This window comes from Dermacentor andersoni, chromosome 3, assembly GCF_023375885.2.
Source record: "Dermacentor andersoni chromosome 3, qqDerAnde1_hic_scaffold, whole genome shotgun sequence".
NCBI classification, from domain to species: Eukaryota; Metazoa; Arthropoda; class Arachnida; order Ixodida; family Ixodidae; genus Dermacentor; species Dermacentor andersoni.
The window spans coordinates 167,372,790-167,386,863 of NC_092816.1; the positions used below are offsets into that span (position 1 = coordinate 167,372,790).

Consider the following 14,074-nt stretch of genomic DNA (forward strand, 5'->3'; position numbering starts at 1 on the left):
AATGTTTAAAGCAACAGTAGTGCAGATGAGAGCTAAGAGTAATATCAAAACATGTTTAGAGCATATGAGTAATAAGAACACTTGTTAACAGCATGACAATATAAAAAAGGATCGAATAAAATTTAAAAAATGGACAATTTCAGTAAGTATTTATTATGAATGATTTTAGTTCTCTGTTAAATTGGTATAAATTCTTTGCATTTTTGATTATGGGTGGTAGAGTATTCCAAAGAGATATGGAGGAAAATTCCGCAGTCTGTTTACCATAGTTAGTTCGTACTTTAGGTAGACGGAAATTATTATTGAGTGCAAATCTTGTGTGACTATGAGCTATCAGGTCACAAGGTGAGAAGCAGATTGATGGTAGTTCCTTAGTCATATATTTGTAGAATAAAAGCCCTAGATTATATTTGGTGAGTTCTGAAATGGTTAGGATGTTTTTTTTTTTACGTAGTAGGGATTTTCCCTTTGCAAAGTGTGAACTGCTTGTAACAATTCTTATGGATTGGTTCTGAATTACCTGGAGGGATGCCAAGTGAGTGTTATAAGTGTTACCCCAGCATATTATGCCGTAGTTAATAAGATTGAATGAATGAGTGGTATAGCGAGATTAATGTATTATGTGTAAAGTAGGGACAAGTTTTAATTAGAACGCAAATACCGTATGCTATTTTCTTGTTGATGTGAGAAATGTTATGTTTATATATCAAGCTGCAGTCAAGAGAAATCCCAAGAAAAGATGAGCATGGACTGGGAGAAATAGAGTGTGAGCCAAAAGTTATAGGGGAGGATGCGGAATGTTGTTGATGTGAGGAAAATACAAGAAATTTAGTCTTGGTGGCATTAACAGATAATAGGTTAGCATTGCACCAATGTACAACATTTTCTAGATCAGTATTTAGCTTATTAATAAGAAGTGACATATTTTTATCAGAGGCAAATATGGTAGTATCATCAGCGTTTAAAATGCACTTAGTAGACGACAAACAGTTAGGTAGGTCATTGATATAAATAAAAAAAAAAAAAACAGTAGTGGTCCTAAGATGGATCCTTGAGGTACGCCAATGTTAGTGGTTTGTTCTCTGGAATAGACATTAGACAGACACTATCTGAACTCTGATAAGTAACATTTTAATAGTGGGAGTGCAGGACCACGAACACCGATAGTCTCAAGCTTAACAAAAATGATAATATGGTTTAAGCAGTCGAATGCCTTTGTTAGATAAATGAAAACTGAACCTGCAAATAGACCATCGTCAATTATTTATTTAAATTGGTCAGTTAGATCTATGAGTGCCAAATCTGTGGAGTATCCATTATGAAAGCCAAATTGGCATGAAGAGAGAATATTAAATTTAGTGAGATATTTGGTTAGACGCAATGCGATTAATTTCTCCAGAACTTTGCCTAAAAAAGGTCAAATACAAATAGGGCGGTAGTTGTGTATTAATGTGCTGTCACCTTTTTTTAGAACTGGAATGAGTTTACTGCGCTTAAGCTCGTTAGGAAACACACCAGTCTTGAATATAGAATTAGTAATATAAGACATGATATCAGAAATTAGGACATCTAGAAACTAACTTTCCTCATTAGCAAGAGCCAAAGAAGCTAGGCTGGCGCATTTGTAATGACTACGCCAGATGTGTCGTATTTTTTTTAATGCAGTGAAATGCGTCAGTAATCACATCAATGGCACTTTATATGTTCCTTCTTTGGGTTTTTTGTGAAGTTATTTTGGTTTTCAGTTATGAACCAACCAGCCTGAGAATAAGTGCTTTTGTTTATCTGGGCTCGGCACTTTTTTCTTGCTATTGGAATGCTACTGCAGGCAGTATTCGGGGTGTTTCAGCAATCATTTACATCTTTAAAGGTTGCCTGTGGCAGATAGCACTCCGGCTGGTGCGCCCGTGGCGTGGGGTCATCAGCGGCGAGGACACGCAGGGCACGTTTACGGATGTGGGGCGGGGGACTCTGTCTGCGTTACACGGGGCGACCGCGCGCCCCTCTGCATCGGGACCTCACGGGACGGCCACCTCAACTGGCCTGCTTGGAGGATGGTAGATCGCCTTGCTGTTCACCGCCTGCAGGCCCGCTCGCCGATGCCGCCGCCGCCGCCGGAGGCCCCGTCACCGGGACCGCACCGAGCGGAGGTCGCCGTGCGCCGGATCCGGTGGCAGAGCCAGGCTGTGTGGCGCCGCCTGAGGCACTCGGCGGAACCACACAGCCCAACACTCACATCAGGAGGTCGCTGGAGATTTCGAGATGGGACTGTGTACCATCTGCACTGTATTGTGGAATCACGAGGGTGGGAGGGGGGCGAGGGAAGGAGGGGAGTTGAACCCGGGGGTTCACACAAGGGAGAGGAGGCACAGGCACAACGGCCAACTCATTACCTGGTGGGGCTACCACCTCATCATCACCGCCCACTCCCAGGTGAAAATATCCCAAGTGGTCCCGCTTGATTCCCAACTGGTCCCCATTGAATTGGCTTATGGTGAAATTCCCAGTTGGTTGTGGTCCCAGCTGGAACTAGTTCAGCTGGGACCAGTTGGTATTGGTACCAGCCCCCACTGGGACCAGTTGGTAGTGGTCCCAGCCCCCACTGGGACCAGCTGAAACCAATGGGCACTATTATTGGCAGCAGCCCCATACATTCAAGGTGCCCATTGGCACACTTGCATTCAGAGCTGCTGCTAAACAAGGGCAATTAGGCCACTTCATTGATAAAATTCATTTATTGACATCCTACAGATCGAGCTTTTCTTTCGATTGCGCCAGTCGCTTGTGCGATTTTCTCACGTCTTGAATTTTTTCAGACAGTAGTTTTGTTACTGAGGCCACAGTTGCAGTGGTGTCTTCACCTTTCAGCTGGCCCCAGTAGTGGACTGTGGCTGCAAAAAAAAAAAAGGCACAGCAGTGCATAAAGATGAATAATGTTAGCAAAATGTCAAGAAAACTAAGAATTTTATAGACAAAGCCAAAATCTAGACACGTGATATGCCATTACAGACATTTCAAGGTTACAGTAATCTATATATGAAAAGCAAACATTTCCATTATACTTGTCACAACGTTCACTTTTTTAGGGGTAAGTGGCTGCTTTGGCAGCTCCCCAGCTGCTCTTTGCTTTGGTGCAGCAATGCCACTCATGCTCCTGTTGACAAGGCCATCTGTGCCCCATATCGCTTGAGCTGTATCCTTGCATACAAGCGTTGGTTTCTTGTTCAAAATTTTTGCTGCTTGGGTTGCTGAAATGATCACGCCTTCTGCCAGATGAAACTGAAAGGAACAAGAAACATCCATACTCATATTATTCGAAAAGAAGGATCTCCCTAATGAATTGTGCAACCAGCTTATCTAAATTTCTCCTGTTATGTAATTTTTAGAGCATGAGAGAAAAATAAAAATTCTGAAAGGATGGATGTGAAATGCAGCTGGGTTGTGTGTGCTTTCATTGACTGAAAAGGGAAAGCAGGGTTTGCTCATCAGAAATTATGTTCTTCAACATGCCCACCAACCTTCAGTTTCAATGACAAAAGAACTAATTACGGGGCTTTACATTCCAAAACCACAATTTAGTGGAGGACTACGGAATAATTTGGACCACCTGGGGTTCTTCAACGTGCACCTAAATCTAAGTACATGGGTGTTTTCGCACTTTGCCGCCACTGAAATGCGGCTGCCGTGGCCGGGATTCGATCCCACAACCTCGTGCTTGGCAGCCCAACACCATAGCCACTAAGCAACGGCGGTGGGGTTTCAGTGACTGAAACATCAGGGAATAAACTTCAATATAATGATAACTAAAATGAAAACTACTGCCATACAAAATGCGTGAATGCGGTTTAGGCAGCATCCATTTCCCCCATCTCGTTAGGACAGTGACAACCTTATGGGCTGTTTGAAAGGCTAGCATGCAAATATTACTTTTTGAAGCACTAAACATGAAAAGGAATGTGAAAATAGTGTGCATTAGTACTCACTGATCCATCACGGAGATGTACGAAGTCTTTCTCAGGCACTAGATAAGAATAAAAACAATCAAATCTTTGTGACTCCTTTAACGCCACTGTGTGTGCAAATAAGTGCTTTAAAACAAGCTTAGCATTGAAATAATGCTATCTAGACACAATTACATTACATTCGACACAAGTAAATGGCATGACTGCTATAAGAAACAAGCTGAGCTATACAACATTTAGGGAGCAGAGAAAAAAATTCTGGCAATTCGGCATAAAAACGAAACATTTGATCAGTTGCTTTATGAATGGTGGTATGGGTAGCTCAAGGCATCTACATTTATTTGTTAGATACAAAGTGCACGTGAGCACTCAGGTAAGAGTAAAGCAAATGTATAAAGCAAATGTACTTGTCACACAGCAAATAGCAGCAGAAGCAGGATTAAATGAGCCTGATGGAGTTCGCTAGCACAGTCTAAAGCATACTAACATTTTCTCATTCAGAAAAGCATTGTTCAGAGAGAATGGGAATAAAAGAACCTACTCGGTATGCGAGGTGTGTCACCCCCCTGGGCGTTGTCGTTAGGAAAACGCCAGTGATCATCTGTAATCCCAGAGTGCATGCTAGTTAATTAAAAATCACACTATTAGACTTATGCGCTCAAAAATACTTAAAATTGCAGGGTTTAATAGAGAGTTTTAGATCAGGGGGGCGCAACTGTCAGAGCTTCCTAACTGTAGAATGGGTCATGAGGGATGCTGTAGTAGTGGAGGGCTCTGGATTAACTTTGGTCACATGGCCGTTATTTAATGTGTACCCGAAGCACGGTACACGAGCATTTTTGCTGTCCGAATTGGAATCTGACCACTATTGCCAGGAGTCGAAGTTGTGAACTTGTGCTCAGCAGCAGAATTTCATATCCACTGAGCCTCTGCAACAGGTACTGTGTTCATATGCTCTCTACCTTTCTTCAGAATCATTTTTCAAAGGCTTTTGGCTCAATAGTGCAAATAGTTTACTGAAAATTCATTTGCCTAAAAAGGCTTTTAGCTGAATGTGAGGAACTGAAAGCACTTACCTTCTGTCATTGGACTTCGTCCTACGTGATCTTCTGCTGCAGAAAAAGCATCAAATTATTGTGATTAGATATTAAAACTTTAGGTCATTATAAAAAGTTATCTTCCCAATAATTAAGGCTATAATCACACAAAGAGAAGCAAAAGGATCTTTTCTGCCGAACCACAGCTCTCCATGTACTAACCTTGCCTGGTGCAAATGGCTTGTTATGGAATGAAGTACACTAAAACACTTAGTAAAGCACTAAAGAAAACAGAGTTGCTTACAAGTGTTCCAGAAATACAAGTGTTCCAGAAATGGTCCCAGAAGTATAGAAGAAATGAAATAGCTCACCCATCCTGCCATGGCCTTTGGCATTATGCTCTTGCTTGGCATGAATGCCTTCCACTATAACAGACAGGTTTAAATATTAGCATAACACGTAACACACACAGTTAATCATTAAAGCTACTAAAACAAGTCACCAATAAGGCGTGTATCTGATAAGGAATGTAGGCTTTAGCCTTTCAACTTGAATGCTAGATGGAAGAACTTACCTTCTAATGGAAGGCAAGTTCTTCATATGGTTCTTGCTATATGGTCCCGTCTCTGAAGAGAAGCTTTCACTAAAACAATATGTACAGGCGCCGACAAAAGTGGTATACTCCACGCAGCGGCACACTGTATTGCGACGCCATCTACAGGCAGCATCTGGGATCGAGACAGCCAATGGGTGCCCTTTATTGTCGACAGACATGATCCCAGATGCTGCCTGTAGATGGCGTTGCGATGCAGTTTGCCGTAGCTCCGGCTCCCACTGCGTGGAGTATACCACTTTTGTCGGCGCCTGTACATGCCAATTATACCTACATACTTAATGTACAGCCGATATTTACACACTATGAGCATGCCTGTCTCAAAGTATATACGATTCTTGTAGCGTGTCTCTCTTACACACTTCTGGCAGTATGTATTATTCAGTGTGTTCAAGCCAAGGTGATTACGCTTACCTTGAAATATTTTGCTTTCTAAGCACCGCTGGAGCGATGCCACATGCTCCAGCAAGATTTCATTTTCTTTTTCTAATTTTTGAGCTTTTTCTCTCTACATTTTTTTTTTAGCTATTTCTTTTTGCAGCTCTGACTCGGATATCAGAGATTCATCCTCAGATGATGAACTGTTGCACTCACAATGGGATTTTGGGCTCTGAAAAATTTAATCAATTAGATGATTATCAATTGCAAATACACATTGTAGAGACACACTTACATGGCTTTGTTGATTGGGCTGGCTGCATGACTCACCCCTGGCCTTTTTTTTTTGCACTTTGCAGATGCTTTGCCAGAATTCTACTATAGTTTGCAGTTCTTGCATTTGCTTGCGCAATTTTGCGCTTTTGTGATACCTAATAAAAACCGTAAAAAATACTGAGTTGGTAAAGCTTTAGGTCACGATATAATAGGAAACTGCACCCTAAGCTCATGGCATACCTGCTTGTCTTGCTTCTTGGCACTAGGCCTTTCATCCTCACTGTCATCTTCCATTTGTATTTTTGGCATGGGCACTCTCTTGGTCGACTTCTTATTTTCCAGCTCCTCCCGGGATTCTGAGTATGGCATATAAAGGGGATTACACGAATAGTAAAATGAAAGCAGTAGTATTAATTAAATGCAGGCACAAGTAGTACAATGAAGAATCAAGTTGCCTGCCAAAACAGTGCGACATTAGAGCAAGCTTTATTGCTTATATAGATGGGAATAATTCAGTGTAATTGCACGTCACGATGGTAACGTGTCCGTGCATTGACATAACACGTCAACTTGTTTCTAACGTACGTTTTGACTACACCCGAAGAAAATAAATTGTCTTGCTTAATTGATACGTTGGCTGCATGTGCAGGCGCAGTCAAATTAACTGCCTGGTGCATTGCCTTAATATTTTGCCGATTAATCTCGAAAACACATGCGCTTGTGGCCGGCCACACCGCTCGTCATACGTACTGCATGAAGTCCATACACGATTACTCATTCGAAATCGCCTGCTACTGCAAAAATTATTTCGTATTTTTCAGATTACATCTGTATTACATGCCAGTAGTTCATGGTCTACGATTTAAACAAATATGCAGTAGAACAAGCTGTGGGGCTAGATGATTCATAGCTTTCAATAGGTGAAGCGCGAACATACAGCACACTAAGAAAGAACAATGACAGAACAAGGCGCTTGCCCTGTCATTGTTCTTTCTTAGTGTGTTTTCTCTGTTAGCGCTTCATCTTTTGTAAACAAATTTAAACGCTTAATTTGAGCAAGGTGCGAGCACGTGCGCGCAAGCTCCACGTGTGGAAAACTTGCCGGCCAGCAGCAGAACTTGGGCCTCGTAGGCCCGCGTATTCTCGTGGTTCTCATCGTCACCCCAGAATACCGAGTACACAGTCCTGTTAAAATCCTCTGTGCTGCGAGGATGAAAGTCTAAAATCGAACTGGCAGTCACAACGTACAGGTGGTTCTTGTCGAATTCTTTGAGAAACTTCACAAAGCAAACATATTGACACAACTATATTTGGCAGAACCATAATTCAGCGGGTGTGCGCCAGTCGGGACGACGCTGAAGTAGTGCGGGTTTTTAGGTGAAGCGGGGAAAACGAAGAAGACGTTGTTGTTCCCTTGGACGACTGATAAAGTGCGTTTCTTGGCGGTGCTGCTACGCATACTCGTCGATCCCACGTCGTTACACTGGTGGAGGTGCTGGGTATTCTTCATGCTTGGCACCCCTTCGCGGAGCCGACGATCGAGCCCGGAATCACCATCGCGCATCGAAACACCGGTCCACCGGTTCAGTCGTCGCCTGCTAGGCTTAGCGCCCGAGTCCAGTCCCCTGCAAGAAACTTCGAGAAATCGTTTGCCTCCTACAAATAACATGGCCACCGCAGCTCCATCGCAAGTAACACTACAGAATCCTATGGTCCCGGAGAGCTTTCGTGGTGATGCCTTTGAAGACGTCCACGATTGGCTAGACCAGTTCGAGCGCGTCGCCCAGTATAACCATAAGACCAGCTCGGCGGACAAACTCTCGAGTGTCTATTTCTATTTGAAGGACAATGCTCGTACGTGGTACGTAAACCGGGAGAGGAGCTTTGCCACGTGGGACGAATTCCGCGCACAGCTGCTGGATACCTTTTCAAGCATCGACAGGAGGGAAAACGCGCAGCGTGTCCTTGAAATCCGCGTTCAAAAGCCCAATGAGAGTCTTACTATGTTCTCGGAAGACATGGCCCGTCTTTTCCGTAGGGCAGACCCAGACATGCCAGAGGAAAGAAAGCTGCGATATCTCTTGCGAGGAGTGAAGGAGCAACTGTTCGTCACCCTTGTGAGAAATCCACCGACAACAGTGGCACAGTTCACAAAAGAGGCTACAGCCATTGAACGGGCCCTGCATCAACGATACCGCCAGCATGACATGAGCAACTCGGCGGCGAACACTTCCGTACTGGCTGCGAGTAACGACATGTCTCTGCGTGAAGTTGTCCGAGAAGTGGTGCGAGAAGAGCTTCGGCAGCTCGGCTTTGTGGTTGCGCCTACGGAACCGACGCCAGCGTTATCTTTTGTTGCTGATGTAGTCCGGGAGGAAGTCCGGCAAGCTTTTTCAGTGCCAGACTGTGGCAACGTTCCGCGGCGCCTCACGTATGCGGAGGCTGTTCGCCGTCCACTCAACGCAACTTCAACGCCGTTGACACCCATAACTACAACACCACCTACGCCACAAATAGAGCCGACATCGTCACCCTCGTCGACTCTACCGACCCCGCCGATCATGCCAGCACAAACAAAGCCGTATTTTCGACATGCGCACGCCACTCCTTGGCTCCATGGAGAGTTACCGCCGAACTATCAGCGTCGGAAAACTGATTTGTGGCGCACCGTCGACCGTCGACCAGTGTGCTACCATTGTGGTGAAGCTGGACACGTCTATAGAGTTTGCCGCAAATGGAACAACTATCGCGCCGCTCAACACCCAAGCTTTCCTGCCAACTATGCTTATTCTCCGTACGACGGTCGACGCGCTTACAACGACGCTCCTGTCAACAGCCAGCCACAAAATACGACGACGCCGCGACCACGTTCTCCATCTCCGGCGCGCTACAATTCGCCGACTCGTCGCAGTTTTGCCGACGTCACTAGGGGCAGATCGCCTAGCCCTCGACGGGGAAACTAGCCGCAGCGACCTCCGGGGGTGAGGTTGCCAATACTCTAACTGCTCCACATCCCCCGTTATCGACGAACGATGACGCGAAGACTATATTGACGAAAACGACGCCCAGCACAACGACGAATACGACGGATAGAAGTACGAACGACGTAACTGACATAGTCAGCGCCGAGCTCATCGTTTGCATTGACGGCCACGAAATAGCCGCTCTGGTTGACACTGGCTCACATTTTTCAATCCTTAGCTTACAGGTCGCTGGCAAACTGAGGAAGGTGAAGACACCATGGCACGGGCCCAACATAAGAAACGCCAGAGGTCAGTTGATGACACCTGTCGGGAAATGCACGGCCCGACTCTTAATCGCCGGTTCCTCCTTCGTCGTCACCCTCGTCATCCTTACTGAGTGTTGTAAAGAACTTATATTGGGCATGGATTTCCTACGGGAGTACGGCGCCGTGATTAACATCCGTGACAAAAGCGTCACATTTGCCACGAGTTCGGATATTGTCACCCATGAGAAGCCACAACAACCTCGCTTACGTATTGCCGCGGAGTTGCTCTCTCGTACAGGATCGCTGTGACACCCTGCAAAGTGGGACTGGAGTAGCTGAACACATCAGTGCGCTAGCACTGAATTGCGGTATGTCCATTGCCAGAGCACTTATCAATGTAATCGACGGAAGCGCCGAACTCTTGCTGACAAATTTTAGTAAGGAGCGCCGACACATCGTTAGAGGCACTGCTGTCGCCTATTTCGACGAAGTGACAGAAATACAAGACTGCCACTTAGCGCAGGAGTCGGCCTCTACAATCCACACAGCTGCACCTATTGTAGACGTTAATCCGACGTCAACGGCCGTTGAGCGGAACCGTCTTCTTGAGCTCATCAATCAGTACCAGGGCTGTTTCTCCTCTGCGTCAAGAGTTGGTCAAACGCCACTTACCAAACACCGCATCATTACTGATGTCGACGCCAGGCCCATCCGACAAAACCCTTATCATGTGGCCCCAAAGGAACGCGAAGCAATACAAAAACAAGTGAAGACGATGCTGGAAGATGGCGTTATTCGACCATCTAATAGTCCGTGGCCATCACCTGTAGTTTTAGTGAAGAAGAAGGACGGTAGCCTGCGCTTCTGCGTCGACTATCGGAAGCTCAATCAGGTCACAAAGAAGGACGTTTATCCACTGCCACGTATTGATGATTCCTTGGATAGGTTGCGAAACTCGTGCTACTTTTCCTCAATGGACTTGAAAAGCGGTTATTGGCAGATCGAAGTGGATGAGAGAGACCGTGGGAAAACAGCCTTTGTGACACCTGACGGACTTTATGAATTTCAGGTACTTCCTTTCGGTTTGTGTTCGGCGCCAGCAACATTTCAGCGTCTAATGGACACTGTGCTCTCCGGACTCAAATGGCAAACATGCCTGGTGTACTTGGATGACGTGATTGTCTTTTCCGCAACGTTCGACGAACACTTACGAAGGCTGAAAACTGTTTTTGAAGCGATACGCTCCGCCGGTCTCACTTTGAAGCCTGAGAAGTGCCATTTTGGTTTTCATGAGCTCCGGTTCCTGGATCACGTCGTCAGTAGCCAAGGAGTCCGACCTGATCCGGATAAAATTGCCGCCGTCGCTAATTTCCTGATTCCATCAGACAAAAAAGCCGTGCGACGTTTTCTGGGACTCTGTGCATATTAATGGCGATTTATTGCGAATTTCTCGCGTATCGCATGGCCGTTAACACAGCTCACCTGAGAAGATATGCCGTTTACTTGGGGCGAAGACCAGCAGCGGGCATTCCACGAGCTCCGGCAACGCATGCAATTGCCTCCCGTATTAGCACACTTCGATGAAGAAGCCCCGACGATACTGCATACAGATGCAAGTAATGTCGGTCTAGGGGCGGTGCTAGTACAATGGCAGGGCGACAGCGAAAAAGTGATTGCTTACGCCAGTAGGACACTATCCCGAGCCGAAGCTAACTACTCCACCACTGAAAAAGCATGCCTCGCAATGGTATGGGCAGTTCTGAAATTTCGTCCGTATTTGTATGGTCGGTCTTTCACCCTCGTTAGTGATCACCATTCCCTCTGCTGGCTCATTAATTTGAAAGATCCTTCCGGCCGGCTCGCACGCTGGAGTCTTCGACTCCAAGAGTTCGACTTTGTTGTTACATACAAGTCGGGAAAACGGCACGCAGGCGCCGACTGCCTTTCTCGGTCTCCTGTTGAGCCGGCAGCACAAGACGATGACGACACGGTTTTTCTGGGACTCGTGGATATTGCCGATCTTGCACGCCAGCAACGGGATGACATTGAATTGCTGCCGCTTATTGATTACCTCGAAGGACGAACCAACAGCGTGCCGAGGCTCTGTGCAAGAGGGGTGGCATCATACTGCGTGCGTCGCAACGTCCTCTACAAGAAGAACTTCTCGCCTAGCGGCAGCAACTACTAACTTGTTGTTCCATCACCGCTTCGACGTGAAATCTTACACGCCTGCCACAACGAGCCGACTGCTGGGCACTTGGGCTACACTCGCACATTGGCACGGATTCGGCAGAATTACTATTGGCTGAGACTTACTGCGGTCGTTAAACGTTACGTTCAGACATGTCTGGATTGCCAACGTCGTAAACCGCCATCCATCAAACCAGCCGGCTTACTGCACCCTGTTGACGTACCGGCCACACCATTTGCACAAGTAGGCATGGACTTTCTGGGCCCCTTCCCAACGTCTACTACTGGTAATAGGTGGATAATCGTTGCCACGGATTATCTCACTAGATATGCCGAGACAAGTGCCCTGCAACGGGCAACAGCAGATGAAGCGGCACAATTTTTTCTGGAATCCATCGTTTTAAGGCATGGCGCTCCCGCAGTAGTCGTCACGGACAGAGGTACTGCGTTCATGGCCCAGTTTTTAGATATCGTTCTACGTCTAAGTGGTACCGCCCACCGGAAGACAACAGCGTATCACCCTCAAACGAACGGACTGACAAAACGACTCAATAGGACATTGGCTGATATGATAAGCATGTACGTAGATGTAGAGCATAGGAACTGGGACGAGGTTTTACCTTATGTCACCTTCGCGTACAATACGGCTCGTCAAGAGACCACTCGCAAGACGCCCTTCAGTCTCGTATACGGCCGTGAGGTTACAACAACATTAGACGCAATGCTCCCTCATGAATTTGACAACGAGACGGGTGCTGAAAAGATAACACACCGAGCAGAGGCAGCTAGGCAGCTTGCGCGTCTGCGAATCCACGAACAACAGGACTGTGACGCCAGACGCTACAATCTTCGGCACAAAGCCGTAACATACAACATCGGCGACAAAGTGTGGGTCTGGACACCTATTCGACAGCGTGGGCTCTCTGAAAAGCTCCTACGCAAATACTTCGGGCCCTACATAGTTCTCCCCCCGCAGGGGCGTCTGCGTCAGCAGGCGTTTGGTGTGTTGCGACACCACGTACCCGAGCACACGAAGGTTGGACCCTCCCGCGTGTAGCCGTGTGCGGCTTAGCCGTGTCCGGGGAAAGGGGGATCCTGGGGGTTGAGCTGATGCTGGGTGTTTGGACCTTTAAGGCCCCCCGGCGGAGGCGACACACCCCTTTAGCCTCTGCTTCACATAGACGGCACCCCCGGACTGACCCACCCGGGGGAAATCGGTAGTTGCCTTTTCCTGTCTCTCTCTCCCCCCAGCCTTCGTCTTTCTCTCACTTTCCACCTTTCCTGTCTTCTCCTGGCTTCTTCCAATTTTCCAGGCAGCAAGGGTTAACCTTGTGTGAATAGCCAACCTAGGTGATTTCATATTTGGTTATAGTGGTAACGTACAGCTGGCGTCCCCTTGCAGCGTCCCGTTGTAGGACTCCACGGTGGGTGGCTGGCGTTACTGCCGAAATTTCACATATATTTATGGATAGCTCCTTTCCTCCACTCCCTGATCGCTCTCAGAAAAGAGGGCGCACCGATGAAGTTTTTCAGTTTTTTGGACGCCAAGTCCACAACTTCCCACGTTTCCATGTAGTTCACTCGGAAAAACCCGGCAAACCAGTGCGCACTATTTCACCGTTCCTTGTATCAAAGACTTTGACTGATGTTTTTGGAGCCGGTTATAAGGCGACCAGGATGGCAAGCGGTGATCTCCTCCTGGAGCTCCGCGATAAGAAACAATACGAGAAACTGCCTAAGCTTGTGTCATTTGGGGATAACCAACTAACAGTAACCTGCACCTTACTATGAACACCACCCACGGCGTTGTCTCGGACGATGATTTGCTGGAGCTCACTAAGGCTGAGCTCTTGGAGGGCTTCAGTGAACAGAATGTTATAAATGTCAAAAGAATTAAGATGAGCCGAGATGGAAAAAGAAATCCAAACGAAACACTTGATAATCACGTTCGGTTCGATTGTCCTGCCCGAGTCAATCGAGGCAGGGTATATTAAGCTCCGTGTTAGGCCATACGTGCCAACCTCCTGAGATGTTTCAAATGCCAACGTTTCGGCCACAGCTCGCAGAGCTGCCGAGGCCGCCAAACCTGTGCGAAATGCAGTGCCCACGAACACACCTCTGAAGCTTGTGAGAATTCTCTCCACTGCGTGAACTGTGATGGGGAACAGGCCGCGTACTCGCGGTCCTGTCCATCATGGAAAAAAGAAGAAATCGTTACAATCAAAGTTAAAGAAAACATATCTTTCAAAGACGCACGCAGGCGGGTATCGTACCTGCCAAAGAAAAGTTTTGCCGAAGTGGCGCGTCAGGCGGCAGCGTCACAACGGCCTCCTGCGGCTGTCCGACCGACAAACAGTGAGTCGGCAGTTACGCCATCTGCCCCCGCGGC

General features: G+C 46.8%; 1 long non-coding RNA gene and 1 pseudogene across 1 annotated transcript in view; one reads left to right on the forward strand and one right to left on the reverse strand.

The window, feature by feature from the left end:
* Nucleotides 1-14,074, forward strand: part of LOC140216800 (uncharacterized) — a 157,981-nt gene that overhangs the window by 79,840 nt on the left and 64,067 nt on the right. The window lies entirely within an intron of this gene.
* LOC129382868 (uncharacterized) lies at nt 2,717-7,219 on the reverse strand (annotated as a pseudogene).